Genomic DNA, 18,219 nt, shown 5'->3' on the forward strand with positions numbered 1-18,219 from the left:
TTCAGCAGTGCTTACCCATTACAGTCTGCTGCTTTTTTTGTTTTGCTCACTCTTGGGTTCTACAGAGATCTTTGCTTCTTGGTAATCAGGGACGACACCACAGAGCTCCGAGCTTTGGCAAGGGCCACAGCAAATCACACACCAAGAGTTGGATCAACTACAAAGGAAAACCAAAGGAGCGGATAGTATTTTTTTTTATTCTACTACTATAGGGAGTTTTATGAAAAAACAATTCCTGCTCACACAGTCATACAAATTCACATGAATAGAAAATATGTTAGAAGCAGGCGATACAGAATATACGACAGACAATACAGATGCACACAAATGTTGGTATAGTCTCTATTAATGCCCTGAGCCATTCATTTGAGGATTAAGCGGCCTAATCTCAAAATGTCCAGTAATTCATTCTTTCCCAAATAACACAGTGATTGCTTTGCTGGTGGGAGCAGCCAGCAGCCCACTGGTGTCTGGATAATCGTTTCTCCAGTGGTCCTCCAGCGATTCCAGCAGCTCAGCGGTGGTTCAGTAACAGTTCAACACACATACCAATCTTACAGGGAAGCCTCAACTTACTCTGTGGTGCTGTAACATGCAGCGCCGTGTGATGATGCATGACATGTTAAACAGGCTCAGAAATACATCATATTGTTGTATGTCAAAGACTGGTAAATTTAGATTTAAAGGTCAGTGGGAGCATTACAGTATATTATTTCTTGGTTTATATTTTATCAGTGTTTACTCAGCCCCCCATTGATGTCCCTGCTCTCCCAGAAAATCTCAACCAGGACCAAAAAATAAATTTAAATATTTTTAAAATTTAATTCATTTGGTAAACTGTTTTAATAATACTGTAAGTGTTATTTGCCAACATTAAGGATGGTGAGCTGTTTCAAAGCTTTCGCCACACTGCTAAGAATAAATCTCTGGTGGGGAAATGATTAATTATTAACTTGTAAGCAGCAGTAGTAGCAGTAGTAGTTTAAATATATTGAGACTAAAATAGCACATAAAACATCTATCAGATTGTTTAATTGTAAAACCCAGATAGCTAATACCCAGAAAAATTATTGAAACATGATTTCAGTGTCCTTAATGCTATAGCTAAAGCCCTAAATGTAAGTTCAAGCAAACTTTATTTAACTGTAAAGCACTTAAACAGACGTTACTAGTTGGAATAAAACATAATACAATATATAAAGACAAGGGTACTATGTGTACAAAGTATAAAATATAAAGATATGACATTAGGAAAAAACATGTAAGATGCTTTTTAAGTTTTGCACTTCTCTGAGATTTCGTGCGAGGACTTTCCTGCTACTTTTGCAATCGTTGTAATTTGAAGATATCTTGATATATTATTATATCAATACTATAGATTATAGTTCTTCTGGTCAGTATTTTGTAGTCTTGGCACAGATGATATATTTATTGAATTCTTGAGAGAGAAAAGAGAGATGCAATGCAGGGGGGGAAAAAGGTGTCATCTAACAAATATTCCTTTGAGCTTCCCACCTGTTAAGCTTAAAATTGATCTTTTGATGTTTGTCACAGATTTGTTTGCAAACAATGCATGAATGAAAATGCCTGGAGTCTGCCGCTAAGATCTCAGTAGGCTACAATTCACTGGCAAGTCACTGGCACTTTTATTTCAAGACAAATATACTTTTCAGGCACATCTTGGCCCCCTCTCTCCCTCCTCCAATCAGTCATTTCTATTAAAAATTGTCAAATTCCATAATAGAGTTATTGCAATGAAGAATAGCAACTGTCACATTGTAAATGAATGGTCTTTATATATGGTGCACCACCATGTCACTGGAGTCTTTAATCATTAAACTTGAGATGACAGACAGCAACCAATTCATATTCATACCCTGGGATGATTGGGGTTTGTCGGGCCGTAATGTCCAATGATTGGAGTTAGTGGAAAATGACATATCTCATTATACATAAGGATGAAACATTCCCAAAGTGTTACAGAGGTTGTAACAGACACAAAATTTGGAATAGTTCATTTACTGATTGTCTAGTACCAAATAATTAACCATTTCACATCAGTCTTCTGAGTTTTAAAGCAGTTAGTTAGACACGTAAGTGCTGAGAGTGGATGATAAGATAGATATCAATCTCATATTAGAAGGTAAATATGAACACCGAGCAGTAGTTTAGCTTAGCTTAGCATAAAGACAGGAGGCAGGGGGACACAACCAGCCTGCCTCTGTCCAGAGTAGGGCTGGAAGATATATCTAATTGATTAGAATTTTTCTTTTTCCATGATGTGTAAAATGTCTAAATTGTGAAAATCAAGTTATTGCAATATTTGTTTACGGGTCTTTGATGACTGCAGGGGGCTAGATGTCTCTATCTTGTAATGAATTTAACAGTCGCATCTATGAGATGGACAGAAATGACTCTTCACACTGGTCTGCACTCTTGGCAGTGGTGGAAAGTAACTAAATACATTTACTAAAGTATTGTACAATTTTGAGGTACTTGTACTTCACTTGAGTATTTCCATTTGATGCTTCTTTATACTTCCACTCCGCTATATTTCAGAGGGAAATATTGTACTACGTTTATTTGACAGCTTTAGTTACTTTTGATTTGACACAATGGATAATATAACAAGCTTTAAAATACAACACAACAGATGAAATCAGTGTTTTCCAAACTTTTTGGCTTTTGATATCTTACAAAAAGCAGTGTGTAGTCGGGGTCACATTTCAGATATCTATGAGTTGTTAACAGCTCCACCAAATAAATCTATAAATCTATTAATAATCTAAACATGGTTTTATTTCAATGAATGTTCAAATTATCGAATATTTCCCCAAAAATCAAAGATTAGGGAAAAATTCCAAAACCTGAGAACAGATTTGTTTATCAGTACTCTGTTTCTTCTTCTTTCTTCTTCCATTAATCATCTCACGACCCCTCAGATTTATCTGGTGACCCTTTGGAGGGGCCTGACCCCTATGTTGGGAACCATTGGACTAAACTAGCTAACTGTATATAAAGTAGTTCAAACTAGCTCCACCTCCAGCAGCTACAACAGTAACATGCTGCTTACACACTGATGCTTCAGTATTAATAATCTAATGATGGCATATATAATAATATAAATAGGTAATTTTACTTTAATACTCACATATTACATTTTGCTGCTAATACTTTTACTTAAGTAGTTTTTTTATGCAGAACTTTTACTTGAAATGGAGTATTTTTACAGTGCAGTACTGGTACTTTAACTTACGTAAATGATCTGAATACTTCTTCCACCACTGGCTCTTGGTTTGTGTTTATTGAAGAGGTTTCATCTCTGGTGACAAGAGTTGAAGAGCTGGGAGTCGAGTCAACAGTTTCCAGATTCTACTTTGTCTGTCCTTGCATGCTCTATTTACTTGAAGCATCTGGTACTGACAGTCAATAGATGTGCAGGATAACCTGCATTTTATGTATAATGATAGCCTTGCAGGTGGTGCAGGTCTTCTTGCACTACAGTATAAAAAAATATGATGTTTCAACCCTGCATTTTGCAGGCAAAAAAAAAAATTGTGAATCAACCCCAAGCATATCACCCAGCTCTGGTCCAGAGGTTAACCCCCCCGCCCCATCAGCACCTCCAAAGCTCACAAATGAACATGTTATAACCTAATTTGTTTAATCCTTTCAAAAACCGAAGTGCAAAGACAACTATTTGTGGTCTTACAGGTGAAGTCACTGAGCCCAGCCAAGAAATAGCGTAGACCTGCACATAACCTCCCGTAAAACACAAATAAATTTTTTTAAACAAATGAGAGAGGCCTACAACATGTTCATTGGTAAGCTTTAGAGGTGCTGGCAGGCTAGCTATTTCCCTTTTTATGCTAATCTGTCTATCTCATCTACATGGACATAAAGAGTGGTGAATCTTCTCATCTAACTCTTGGCAAGAAAACAAATAAGTGTACAATTGTTCCTTTAAAACTTAAGCAGATATAAAATGGTTTATTGTCTTACAGGTGAAATGATCAACAGTGAGATTTATTTACTTCCAGACAAATCTTTATAAGAAGACAACAACTTCTCAGCCTGGTTTCCTGCAAGTCTCTCCACAGAACCCCACCAATCTGATGCCCCCAAACCCTCCCAAGGCATACTGCAGCAAATTGCATCGTTACTTTGCAAATTTGTTCAAGCAATCAACTCAATCTCACTTGGGGTACCAATCTGACAACAGGAATGATTAGAATCCTGGGCGGCTCGCTGCTTGTCACTTGGGACCGAGATGAGAGCGGAATTACAATGAAGTCTGAAATTGCGTGTTATTGTTACCTCCCTATGTTCCTGTCCTCTTTTCTTCATCCACCCTCTCCTTGTGACCATGTCTGTCCCCTCTATTCTATCCTTTGGAGATGTGGTAACAAGGTCTGACTGTTAAGAGACAAAGCCAAAGGGTAATTGTCTAGGATGGGAGACTAGAAATAGCTCCTGTCCTGTCTTTTATTACAAAGCAGGCCTGCCATCACCAGAGTGTAAAAAACCTCTGATTTGGGAGATGAAATATGCAAAGTTTGAGTGGAAACGCAGTGGAGGATTAGAGATGATGGCCTTTAATATAGTAGTGGCGGACAGGGAGTGGTTTGAAAGAGGAATAAACATTTCATCATATCATATCTTTGCATGGAATTTCAGCAAAAAAGGCAGCTAAGCCAAGTTCCCTTTTTGGTTTGGACAAAATACATTAAAATGACCCGAGGATTTGTAGTGAAATGCAGAGGGCAGAGGCAGGCGGTTTTCAAGTTGCTTTATATTTATCAGTTTCTCCTCACATGTTGCCTTCGAGAGGCAAAGAGGTAGGGGTGAAATGACCTGACGGGAGCTGAGGGGAGGAGAAGCAGGCTGTTGATTCTCATTTCACCGTTCCCATCTCCCAGCAGGATTGTCTGAGACATAGATAAATACTGCCAGCACTGCGATTTATAAGCTGTGCAGCAGACACAATTTCACCCATTACCTGACTGACTCAAAAGTCCAACACGCTTGAGTCCCCTGCATACAGAGTGCCGTGAATTCAGCTGCTTTTGTCCCCCCCCCCCCCCCCCCCCCCCCCTCCTTCCCAGCCTTCTCTCGTCAACACCGAAGAAGGACAAGGGAGTAAGGAGAACAATCTCCTTCCTTCCTCAGATCAAACTCTGCTCTGAATACACAATACTTGTGTCTAAAAATTAGTATGTGTTTCATTATTTGTCTTTCTCTCAGTCTGGCCAAATGTTTGTGTGTTTAATCTCAAATCACATACTTTCAAAGGCTATACTCGTTACAATTATTTGTCTAACCTTGATTATCCAATCAATGCCAAATGATCTGAAAGGAAAAATGACCTTTTGCTCACATTTCTTTCTGATCTTCAGATTGAGAATACAGATAGTCATGTTCATGGATTCAATTTGGCCACATTTTGCAAATAAGAGATCAAAGGAAGAGAATGAAAATGTCATGCAATCCCCAAACCATTCTTTTCTTTCTTTCACATTTAGACAGTTGTGTTAGCCAGATTTCTAAAATGTAATTGTAAATATTGACTGTTGAGTAAAAAGCAGGACTTGTGATTTGCTTTTTTATGTCTGAATGGTATTTGTGCTGAAAATCCATGAACAGTGGCTTTCCCTAACAGCAACTGTATTATCGCTTCAGATGCAGAGTCAAAGTATTGTTTCTCACATAGCCCTAGTAGCATCTTGCCATACAGATAACTTAGTTTTATCTGGCCAAGTTGCAAGATATGCATCTCTGACACTTGTGAAATAGTGTTTTGTAATTTGGGTGAACTAACCCTTAAATATCGAGATCGTGTCATGCTCTGCTTCGGCCATTTCTACAACATTAAGATGTCACTGAGCTTTATCCTCTATATATTACGCTCCTCTCTTAATATCTAGATCTCTAAATGCAACTGGAATGTTCTTCTTTTAATGTTAATTTACTCGAATAGATCGACTTGTGATGAGTCATGGTGGATTCTTCACAGTGGATGCACAACCATGTGCATCTTCTGCACATGCTTGTGTATCTATTTTTAAAATCACTGAAGAGAAAGGTCACCCTTGAGCACGACCTTAAAGGATAAGGCTGGCAATATTCCCTATTTTTTTCTTTCTTTTTCATATAAAAAATCACATGAAAAGAGCAAAACCAACTATGACTTGATCCAAGGTATTATCTGTGCAGCCAAAGCCTCTGTACTGTAGAGTCCCAGCGTCTACAAAACTGTTAAAAAGATATCAGTGAGCCCTTCTATCGCACTGGATAACATGTTGCTTCATCAAAATGAACATGAGCACCCACACTGTCCTGCTGCCGTAATAGTCCAAATGTGTATTAATCCGTAGCTGGAAATAGTCCCCAAAATATATTATTTACTCCTGTGTGAGTAATGTTTTACTTAACTTTTTTCAAAAATGAAAGTATATATTTGTGACTTGTATTTTTAACAATCAGTGTGCAGAATACACACATGTACAGTTTTCATATACAGGAAACATATTGAAACATATTCTTTCTAAATGTAATAAAAAAAAAATATTTTTTTACAATGTTGTAAGTCCTTGGAAAGCAGACCCCTAACATTTTTTTTTTTTTAAAAATGTTAAAAGTAAGCGTTATGTCTTCAGTAGAAATAAATGTGCTTAGGTCATAGAGCCATAGTCAGGGTAGGGGAATTGGAAAGTATTGAGAGACGGACTAATAGATTTTTTTGTTTTTGGTCTTTTAATAGAATTTGTTGACAATAAGATAGATGTACAGTAACCCTATAGCTTTATCCTTTTGGCAGTGCTTCTAATACTGGTTGTAAATTTCAGCTAAAGACGGCAGCACATTAGTGACTTCTGTAGATAAGCATGTGGGCTCCCATCTATCCACTGGAGCAGTAATAGAAACCACTTGAATACAAGTTTCATTATTGCTTGAATGAAATAGTGGAGTGAAAATAAACATTATCATTAATTTAAATCCTGTTTGGTGAAGTACTTTTAGTCCAGAAATGGTTTACTGCTCACATCATTTTAAATATATACTGTAAATAGGATTTACAAAGTTTGACATCAAATCTCTGCTACCAAAAGCAGCAAACCGGATATTTTCAGCACTTGGAGCTATTTTGTTTCCAGTAGTATTAAACACAGCAGGCTTCCCTCCCCATTCTCATTCAAAGTCAAATTACTCCTTCAAGGTCTGCCAGTAATATGGGTTAATTGTTCTGGATGGCTGGATCACTTCCAAGTAGTTCATCCAATTTCCATTTAAATTGAGCTATCGGAGCGTGACATGGACAACGCTTGGCTCGGCACTGTTGCAGACAGGCGACACCGGCGCACTGCTGGCTGGGATGCAGGGAAACCTGTTTACAGGTCATACTGGAGACTCTCAAGTGGCTCGCAACAAATGAAACGCAAGCACACACCTTGCTGGTTCTCTCGAAAGGGCTTTAAGAGGGAGAAGAAAAATACCCCCATATGGTCAAAGCGGTCAAGTGTATACATTGCTGTGTAGTCAGTCTCATGTTGGCTGCTCTTGTAACCTGACAGTCTGAACAATAGAGGAGGACATGGTGCTGCTGATTTCTTTCTCTATCTTCTGCTGGCTGGTGATTCTTGGTTTTTGAATGAGAGCTTGCAGTCTCCAAACTCTTCTATTAAGCTCAGTTAAGAAAGGCAGAGAAATTTAAACGAAGGTAGTAAAATGATTTTCTTTTTTGTCACTGCCCCTGCGGGATTTGTGTCACATTTTTGCAAACTATTGGACACTGTCAACACAACACCCCACTGTTCTTAATTTTGCTTGTTGATTTAGGGCTTCCTTCTCTGTCATAACATGTGGACTCTAATGAGTCCTGATTATTTCCTCCCACTGCTATTGTCATACACATCTTTTTTTTCCCCCCTCTGAGTATAAAATCAAGGCAGTGCATTTCATTTCAACAACGTGAATAAATGATATTTCATCATGTGCTTCATGCTGATGATTTCTAACATTAAAAACAAACTTTCTTTCCAATGTAGGAGGCAGAATTCATCAAGTGCGCCACAAGACTCTTTTGTTTCTTTTTTCCTTTTGCACTTGCAGTCGACACTCCCCCTTCTGATTGCACATTTACATGAAGAGTAGTGGTGTCTAATAAGAAATTTACTCTGTCAAGTGACAGTTTAGCCATCCACTTTACTTTTGAACTCAGATTTTGTCATTATTTTGCATACAGTAACACTCAAAAGTTTGGACACACCTTCCCATTCACAGCTGTGCGTAACATCTTGTGAATAATTCAAGAAAAAGGATGAACACCAGAAGGGTGGAAATGCAAAATTTAATTGGATGCAATCTGCAGTCACACAGCACAAGAAGAAGAAGAAGTCATAAGTGGTAGAGCGGTTATTCTACCTCTATTTGGAGAGCCTCTCCAAACTGATGCTGACTCCAAAACAAGAGGTGGGGAAGGATTGGGACTACATGCAGTCATTCCTCAGCAGTTTCAATAAAATAATAATCAGCTTCTGTATGAAAAAACAAACAAAAGAAACATCAGAATAATCCCCTGTGCACACCCAACCCCCCTTTATAGAGCAATATCTAACCCAGACGCCTGCTTCACTTTGTTTCCACACATCACACAGGCAGCCCCTGTGCTCTGTGGATCAGCTTGGATGGTTTACATCAGTCATTCCCCCACAGCCAAGCCAGCCCAACTTCTCATAAAATCCACACCATTCTATATCATCGATTTGTTCCCTTCTAGAAATGGGCCCCATGTCACGCGTATTGTTTCTAGATTGAAAAGGAGTTGGCCAACATCTGCTGTAAATCATAAACTCCCATTAGCCAGAGAGATCTATCCTGCCCTCAGACACCAGCTCTCTTTCTTTGTCCTGGGTCAAACCGTTGTTTGTTTGTTTTTTTTAGCAACCTTAGCTGACCTGTGAACACAATGATGTCAGGTACAACATTAAAACATTTAACCAAGTGTAGGAGCTCTGTGACCCCCACACGCTTGCACTATCAGTCAGGTCAGGATGAGAAAATGGAGGTCAGATAACACACAAACACATATTATTCTAAGACACTAAATGACACTGCAAAGGGAAAGAGGGTCAAATTCACTTAGGCTCATATTTGACCTATTCTATCTCTTTATGTTTTCTATTTAATTGAGTTAAAGGGTCAGTTCACCCAAACTAAATAAAAACATTTTCTCTCTTACCTGCAGTGATCTTGTCATGGAGATAGTTTTGGTTTCATTTGCAGAGGTTTTGAGATATCTCTCTTTATGATTTATGCTGCCTTAAAACCTTTCTATTTTTGTTTTGGTTTATTGACAACGTTTTGATATATTAATAAAAATGCAACCTATGAAACATATTTCCATCATTGTCCCCAGGGTTTACATTGTCCACCAGCATTATAGAGATGGACATGTCATTCAGTTTCTGACATTATATATTAGAAAATAAGAACTAAAGAACTGTAAAACTGAGTTATATGAACCAAAAACTGATACATTTTGATGACAGTTTTTTTAAAACTATTTTTTCTTGTAGGAATGAGGGGGGGGTGCAGTGGAAAATTGAACCCTTAATGAAATTTCATTGTTCAGTTGGGCAGACTTCTGGTTAAAAGGTTGCCTCGCCCTTTTCAGCTTTAAAACGAAAGCACGTTAAAACAGAGACTGTCTGCGTTCTCAATATCATTAGCAATAAGTGTAAAAATATAGATAGATATTTGGAAATGAGAGACTCATGTGTCTCATTTGTTGTTGTGGTACAAATGTTTATGCAGCTCAGAATTTGACACAAATATATAAATGTTTGGTATCTTCTACTATACAGTACACTGAATGTTTGTCTATGACCACAAGTCAGCCTGTGAATGGCTAATTTGGACCAGACCCAGGTCTCCCACATTAGCAGCTCCCCTTGAGCTGCCCTTGACTTGAACACACTGAGCCCGAGGCGCTGGGCTGAGGCAGGGCTCCCCCCCCCCAGGCTCCCCTCCCCCAAGGACACTCTGCAGGTTGCCTGCCTGTCTGCCTGGAAAAAAAAAAAAGACAAAAAAAAAAAATACATGTCCAGATACTTCTATTGTTCTGTGCTCTGATCTTCACACAGGTTGCTAAAACAAAGCCCTCTTATTAATATTTATAGCCTCTCTGATGGGACGGGATCAATGGAGAGAGGAGAAAGAGAAGAGAGAGTGTGCCTGAATAATCATCATCCATCTACTTCCAGCCCTCTCTCTTCTCTCCGTCTCTCTGAAGTGGAGGTGATGTTTTAGAGAGGAATTCAGTGCGTGAGCGAGAGATGGAAATTTGATGCAATAGAAGAGAAGAATGGCTGTATCCGTGTTCGCACATATGTGTACATATTTTAGCTTTTGTGGCATGTTGGCCATCTGTATTTTACCACCCTGACAGCGATGTAATTGAGTTATTTTTACAACTATTTTTTTTTTTTACGTTAATAGCTAAGTGAAGATATATACCCATTTGACTTCATACATATAAGCATATTCTTCTGTACTGACATCTGTTTTAAACCAAGGCGTATGTTGCCTGGTTCTGTTGACTTTCATATGCCCTAATTTCTTCCTCTTTTCCCAGCTGAAGATGTGTGGGAGAGTGTTAAGAGTGGATCTGTAACAGACTCCCGGTGTCTTCATTGGCAGGCCCAGCATGGTGGATCTCCAAGATAAAAGTCTGACAGCCTGAGACAGTCTGCTCTGCGTCTTCAGTAGGTGGGCACGCTGCCCAGTGCTCAGTAAGCGAATTAGGTGGGCAGTATGCCCAGTACACTGCCCCTCTTGACTGACAGTGGCCCTGCCGAGCGGTCTTTAACTGCACAAGGAGAAAGTTATTAATCAGACATGTTTGCTTCTTCCAGCTTTTCCTGCAGAGGAGGAGGAGGGGAGGGGAGACCTGGCCTAGTGATGAATGCCCTCACTTCTTCATGTTTCAAAAGTACAGTTTATCCATGAGGAATGGAGCAGCTTGTAGATGGGCTGAGGGGAAATTGCCTTTTCCTTTGACCTGCAGCCAAGGGTGAGGAAGTGAATGGAAAGCGATATGAGAGTGTCTGCCCTCTGAGGTGATGAATACGGTGCAAATTAGAGGAAGAGGCCTTTCAATCTTGAGCACTTTGGCTTCTCCCATTCTTGCCGCTCTAAATTGTTTTCTGTCTTTTGCTCTACAGCCCCATTCCTGCCTCTCTCATTTTTTTTTCTCAATCTTTCTTTCACCTTTTCTTCCATTTCTATATCTTCTCCATCTCAAGCCCCCCCGCCCATGCTGCACTGCAGCAGGGTTCTGGGGGTGTGCGGGTTGACAGGTTGAGCTCTGGGAGGTCGAGAGGGCAAGGGCAGCATTTGCAGATTGTGGGACAGAAAGCTGAGACAGCATGGCCTTCAGTGAGAACACAGTGTGCAGCAGGAATCGCGAGGCCACGCAGAGTCACAGAGAACCATGACCTTGAGCTGTGAGCAGAAAAAAAAAAAAAATCAACACAAATCCATCAAGTCTGGACATGAGCTTGACGGTGCCCCGCGTGTGCGTGCACTTATTGGCATATGGTGTTTTGCTCAAAATGGATTAGACAGAGCCCCTCATGAATTATTGTGAAATCTCAGGATATCGCTGTGCACCACTAAGAGATAAACAAATTAGCGTTTTTTTTTTATGATCTGCCTTAAATTGATATTCATGAATGCAGCATTTCATATGCAACAAAAGCTTTAGTCCTATGCTAAACATTTAAATTTTGATTATGGATTACTCTTATAACTATCCAATGGATAGGAACTATTGTATATGTATTTGTGTGTTTTTGAGCACATGAAATCCATAATCTGTATTTGGTCATGCAGTCCTTCCTGGTGCTGATGAATGATGTATGTGTGTGTGTGGCTCATATAAATGCTGAAAATAATACTGCTAAAAAACTACACAAAGTATCCAACACAAAGCCTCTGGGACATGAATCTTTGAATCATACGTGAGTGGAATAACAACAGTGAACTGTCTAAGAGGAGACTGATGGACTGGTTTAAAAATACATGTGATTCCAACTGGACTCAATCTTTATTTGGAACCACTCCTGCTGGATTGACACTATTACCAACCTGGGAACAAGAGTTGGATCGATTGTGCCTTTTTTCTACCAAATTTCATTCTCTTTGTAGTTAATATTATTCCACACTAAGATAAGAATTTCTGAGGTGCTGTATTTATACTTGACAGCATGTGCATATATTGAATGGTCCTTTTACTGATTCGCAAAGTTTAGCAGCAGCTCATTAAAGGCACTCTCAAAAGCTTAACATCTTCAGTCCTCCACAGACAAACTTCAGCAGATAAAACTTTAAATTCAAGTCAAAATACCAAAGCACACTACATATATTAGGTTGAATTATACTTTAAAATATTGTACGTATTGTATGTAAGATTTTTTTTTTTCTGTTTTATCATGCACCCATTAAAAATTGCATCACAGATGTGACAATTTCATTTTAATGAAAGAACAAAGGGTGATATATATATTCTGCTGGAGTCAGCATATAGCCTATAGAACATATAATGTGAAAAAAAATTCTGTCCAGAATGTTTCATCTAACTCTGAAGCCACTTAAAAGGAAATGTCATTACTGTAAATGTTTTGACAATCTCACTATTAACTGTATCCGTAGTGGCAACATTTTCAAGTACCAATCCTGTTTGAAAAATGTAATTTCAGCTTCTCAATGTCTTTCAGCTTCTCAAGGGACAGTATTTTTTGCAGCACAGACATGAATTTGTATTATATTGTATGATATTATGCTCTTTTATTGCATCAAGAATGTTTTATTGTATAGTATTATTGTATTGTATTGTGCTCTTTTCTTGTACTGAGAATGTTTTATCTTCTGTACGTGCTCAGGGACTACAGATGAAAATTTGCCAAATTATTTTCAAAAATGTAATTAATATGCATTGTCCCTGTCAAATAAACAAATTAACTATACTAAACTAAACACAAGATACATAACAAATATAATAACAGATGTTAAACATATAATAAAAAATGCTTGCACTCATGTCCTAACAGTTCTGAGCTGGATAGTCATCAGATCAGGTTGATGACACGGAAGAATGGTTTTTCATTGATTTTCCTTCTCACCGATATAGGAGGGGTGGAGGGATACTTACTTCTTCTTCTTCTTTCTTTCTTTTGTACTTGTGTTCAACCCTTGCAGCTAGTTGTTTTCCCTTTAGTTGTGTTCTACGTGATTCTAAGTGGTTTGTATCAGTTTCTTGTGTTATTTGCAATAAAGAGAATGTGAGACATCTTTTGAAACACTGATTTTAGCAGCCCCCTTTCATCTCAGAGTGCAGTGGCTAAAAAAAGTAAGAAATTAGGAGCTGGAGCTTCCCACAGTCATGGCATTGACCTAACCGGTATAAGCTGTTAAACATATTTTCAGTGGTGCTTAGGATTATGGCTGCTAATGTAGTGTTAGTCCAACAGCTATGATATTGAGACAATATTGAAAATGTTTAATGTTTCCTATGAATCAAGAGGAATAAACGTATAGATTTTAGGAATTAAGGGGAACATTTGGGCTCAAATAGTTAAATACATGTTTAGATTATGTGTTTTTACAGTGAATCATAAGTCAGCCACATGTGTTACCTGTATCTTACTGCTGGCCTTCACAGCTGTACTGACTCTTAACTGAAAACTCAGCAACACCTGACTGACCCTCACTAGCCACCATACTTTGCAGTTAGCTAGTGGCTGCTAGTGTGCCCAGTGTGTGGCTGCACTGCTACTGTCATTTGAGCAGTTTTCTCATTTCGAGTGAGATTTTGCAGCAAGTTTAGTCATAATAAGATGTTCATAAAAGACAAAGATGATTTAATTAAAGGATTACTGCTTGATAAAACCAACCAGCACCTGATGGTGGAACAGATTGTTTTTCTTTTTACAAAAGAGCCTGTGGACAAACTTGCATCCAGATTGATTAAACCAGATTGTCCTTCAAAAGTAAGTTCATCTTCTGATCTGATAAGAAAAAGAACAGTTTCAGGCAAAAAAAATACTTTCACTAAGACCATCTTCAGAAAGTTTTATAGCCAGAAAGACTGACACACCTGTGCATGCCAGGTTGTCTACAGCTTTCATATCAGTTTGCAGCAGGGAGGAGGTTAAGTGGAACATTTAACAGTCTTTTTTATTGTCCAGTTGACCAGGCATGTGGGTAAAAGTTATAAAAGTATTTCCTTTGTTCAAATCTTCAAATGATTAGGGTTCAACAGGAGCTCAAACACTTAAGCACGCTTGAAACTTTCAAATAGCCTAAGTGTTCGGAGGAATCAATCTTCATAATCTCCTGCGAATGTTCATTAAAGCAATATCTCAGCTTGATTATTATAGGAAATTGATCACTATTTGTTGTTTTGGAGGAGAACAGCTGTTGAGTGAGTGCACTGATGTATCTGTTCGGCCATAATGCCACCATAAATGACACCACCACTGTGTCTTATTTAAATATGTGTCTTTCCAGGCAGCTGGCTACAGCTTTTGTACATGGAGCAAATTCCCTGTTTTAACCCAGGAGAGCAGATCCACACAGCTTGTAGTCGCTCATTTACAGATAGGGCACACTGAGATTGTACACCATCATCAGTCTTGAGCCTGAACTAGAAGTGAACCGGGAGTAATGATGGATTAATTGTCTTATACAGAAAGGAGAATGAGAGTTTCTCATGCTGGGATATCGTGCGGGACAGTGCTTTCAGTTTTTTTGTCTTCTTCTTCTTCTGTCTGTTATTCTCTAACTACACTGTGTGAGAAATGATGTGCAGTCAGGCTCACTGCTGGGTGACTACTTCCTTGGGAAATGTCGCTGATTTTCTGAATTGCATATGAATATGTGCAGGAAAAGATTGGAGGCTGATGATTTATGGTCAACTAGGAAGCTTGCAGCTGTGATTTTCTTAGATTGGAGGCAAATTAATCAAAATGCAGCAGATTCTCACCTTGACTATATATGCTTTTTTAGTGATTTTTATCACTTTTTTTATAATACTATCTCTTGTTTAAAGGACAACACACACTGTAAATAGCACTGTTCTGCTTTGTGGGCCTTAAGTATTTCACAGTAATAATGTAGTTTTAGTGTAAAGTCAATCCCTTGATCTCTGCTTTCACCTTATCTCCAGAGAGAAAAAAAAGACAAAACAAAGGAAATGGAGGACATTCAGTTGTGCTGACATATGTACAAATAATACTGCACAGAGAAGGATTCCATACATCACAAAAATGAATTTTGTCTCATCAATTGCAGAGATTTCCGACCATTCATCTGTGTGAGTTATGGGCCCCTTTTAGAAGTGGACCCGTGCTACCTCAACCTTCACCTCACTTGTATATCTCAAACCTACTGTGTTGCTCTTTTGGTTTTGCCTGCCTGAGCATGTAGTGTAGTGACACATCCGCTGGGACAGCAGACATGAGGTTAAAGCAATTCACCATGGAAGAAACTGGCGCCTACTTTGGCACTGGTGACGAGTGGGCAGAGACAAGCATAGATACCAGATGGCAGTGAATCTGTAATTACAATTCTCTGGTGTAACATGTGGGACTGGTGGAATGAAATGTCGCCGCAGCTTCAAATATCCTGCTTGCAAAAATCTTTGTTTACTTGGCAGGGGGTTAAGCTGTCATCTTAGTTTCTTTGAGGGACACGCTTCTTGTCGTCAATGTCTGCTTAAGAGTTCAAGTTTTGAAGAAAGGCTGTTTAACACCATTGGATCGCAGTAATGTTAGTATTGGTGTCTGGCAGTGTCTTTGTGGAATGGTAATTACCAGCCTAATCAAAAACAGAATGAAGATGGACTAAGACAGTTGAACTGAATTTAAATAAGATGAGCCTATAATGGCTCCCAAATGGAGAGCAGGGTCTGTGCTCGCCCCAGAGGGACTCACCTGTGATTTAGCCCCCTTACTTCTGCATGTGACAGGGTGGCATTGTGGCACCGCCCGCCCCTCCCCTGTGACCCTGAATGCTCCCTCTTCCGTAGGAGGATGCATAATTGTCTAATTAAATGGAGACACAACAGCCCCAGCATACCTCATTAAAGACATCGCTCCATCAGCTCCCGCCTCTCCATTTCTTTTAAAAGACCCTGCTCATCCTGGCAGGAAAGGTCAAACAAAGAAAAGTGTCGGAGATGGTTTCCTGTCCGTCTGGAACTCCTTTTTAGAGAGTTATTTTATGACAATATGTAGATGAAAAGTTACTCCAGAGTTCTGTCTCTTCACTGTCATTTTTGAGACAAACTTGTTGTACTAGCTTAATAGCAAATGTGACCCATAAATAAGCAACAGCAGCCAAGAAGAGGCAACAGCACAGAGGAAGAGAAAGACAGCGTTTTGGAGATGATATAAAGTGTTTGCCATGATAATAATATACAGTATAGTGCTGCTGGAAAAGGTGTTAAGTGGTATGCTGCAACGCCACAAATAAAGTGAATGCAGTCATCTTTTTTGTATTAATGAGGCATGTACTATTGAATAATTTCAACAGATAAATGAGCCAGGTTTGAGCAGTTTATAAATGAGGCTCGTTGAGCAAAAGATTCCCATGTGACTTCTCTCAGTGCTCAGAATATAGTGAAATAATTAACTCAGATTACACCATCTCGATTGCATTATAAAAAAATGTTATTTTTACAGGTATTTTTTTTTATTTTTTAGAATTTTATGTTTATTCTATTATTTAATCAGTTTTGTTCATACTCAGAATAGTGTTTTTGTATTGCAACATAAATACATTGTTGAATGCTGTAATTTTCTACAAAAATTACAGTAAAAAACACATACAGCGTACATTAGCTGTATTTTCTATGCCTGGCATAATCAGCAGCTGTCTCAAAATTACATGCAAATACATGTGTAATTTTCTTGTGCGCTTGTGTTAGGCCTCATAAAGGCATGTGCCTGTGTGCATCAGTATAAATGCATTTGTTATCTTCATGGTTGTGGTGACAAATGCTCCCCTGCCAATTTTTGAGCTTAATTTATACATTTTGTTCTGTCCAGCTGATGCTAAATGTAACCTTTCCAAGTCCAATTATTTATGAAGTCCTCCCTGCTTCCTTTACCATTGGTTCCCTCCACATACATCATAAATATTTGAGAAGATGTATGTTGCGGGGGTTAACATATGTCCCATCTGAAATTTCAGCGGCCCCTGCAGTGGCCAGCACGCTGTTGACAGAGCACCGGACCACTTTGTTTGGCATGTGAGACTATTATGGGTGTTGTTTAATCTCCTGGCCTGACATGGACATAGGTGCCCTGAATATGTACTTGCACAGGATCAGCTTGCTCATCCAGGTGTCTCGTGTGCTTGAGAAAATGAAAGAAATCAGTTCTTGTCAGTCCTTGATGCAGAGCGGTGCCGTAATTTGACATAAGAATCAAATACTAAACCTGACATCCAATCTACTCATAATCTGGACTCTATAGATTATATGTCAGGGATTTTAAAGTAGCTGCTTGAGTTTTGGGTCTGCAGGGAGCACAGATCTTATCCTTTGGAGTGACAGATTGAGACAGTGGACTGTGTTAACCACACTGGAGTAGTGCTGCTTTATATAGTATGTCTGCTGTCTGGAGGGATGTGGCTTTGGTCCAAGACAGTCTGAGATTGAGCTAAATAATCAGGTGTCTCTCACGGGGCAAGTTAGCTTCATGCAGTGGTATTATTAGTTGAGCCTCGGCTTCACTTTCCTACTGAGAAAGTTACTGTTGTTGCTGCTACAACAAAACAACACAAACTTTCTGCAATGCATCCTGCCATGACAGACTTTGTAAGTGACATCCAATAAAAGCCTTATTCAATACTGCAACTACTCTACAATTTCTGTACCTGTCCAGAAAATGAATTGAGTTACATGAGCACCAGGTAAATTTGCTAAATCCATATTAGTTGCTCCACAACCTCTTTGGAATGTGAATAATAAGTATCCTGTGTTACAGGTTGCACATTAAATGACTAAAGTAAGATTTAAGGCTGACTTGTATAATTTTGTTTATGTATTTACCCCTGATGTTGATGGATGACTTTGCTGCTTTAGTCCATGAATAATTCATCACATAGAGAATGTGTTTCACAAGTTGGCTCCTTGGCAACAGTAATGAATTAGGA

The 18,219-nt window shown here is 38.9% G+C and overlaps 1 long non-coding RNA gene across 3 annotated transcripts in view; it reads left to right on the top strand.

The window, feature by feature from the left end:
* The first annotated feature begins 13,805 nt into the window (after positions 1–13,805).
* The window catches only part of LOC121899257, an 89,205-nt gene continuing 84,791 nt past the window's right edge, over positions 13,806–18,219 (top strand). For all 3 annotated transcript variants that reach the window (XR_006096661.1, XR_006096662.1, XR_006096660.1), the window contains exon 1: positions 13,806–14,048. This is a non-coding gene — a long non-coding RNA (uncharacterized LOC121899257). The remainder of the gene's footprint in view (positions 14,049–18,219) is intronic.

Source organism: Thunnus maccoyii, chromosome 6, assembly GCF_910596095.1.
Source record: "Thunnus maccoyii chromosome 6, fThuMac1.1, whole genome shotgun sequence".
In the NCBI taxonomy this organism is placed as follows: Eukaryota; Metazoa; Chordata; class Actinopteri; order Scombriformes; family Scombridae; genus Thunnus; species Thunnus maccoyii.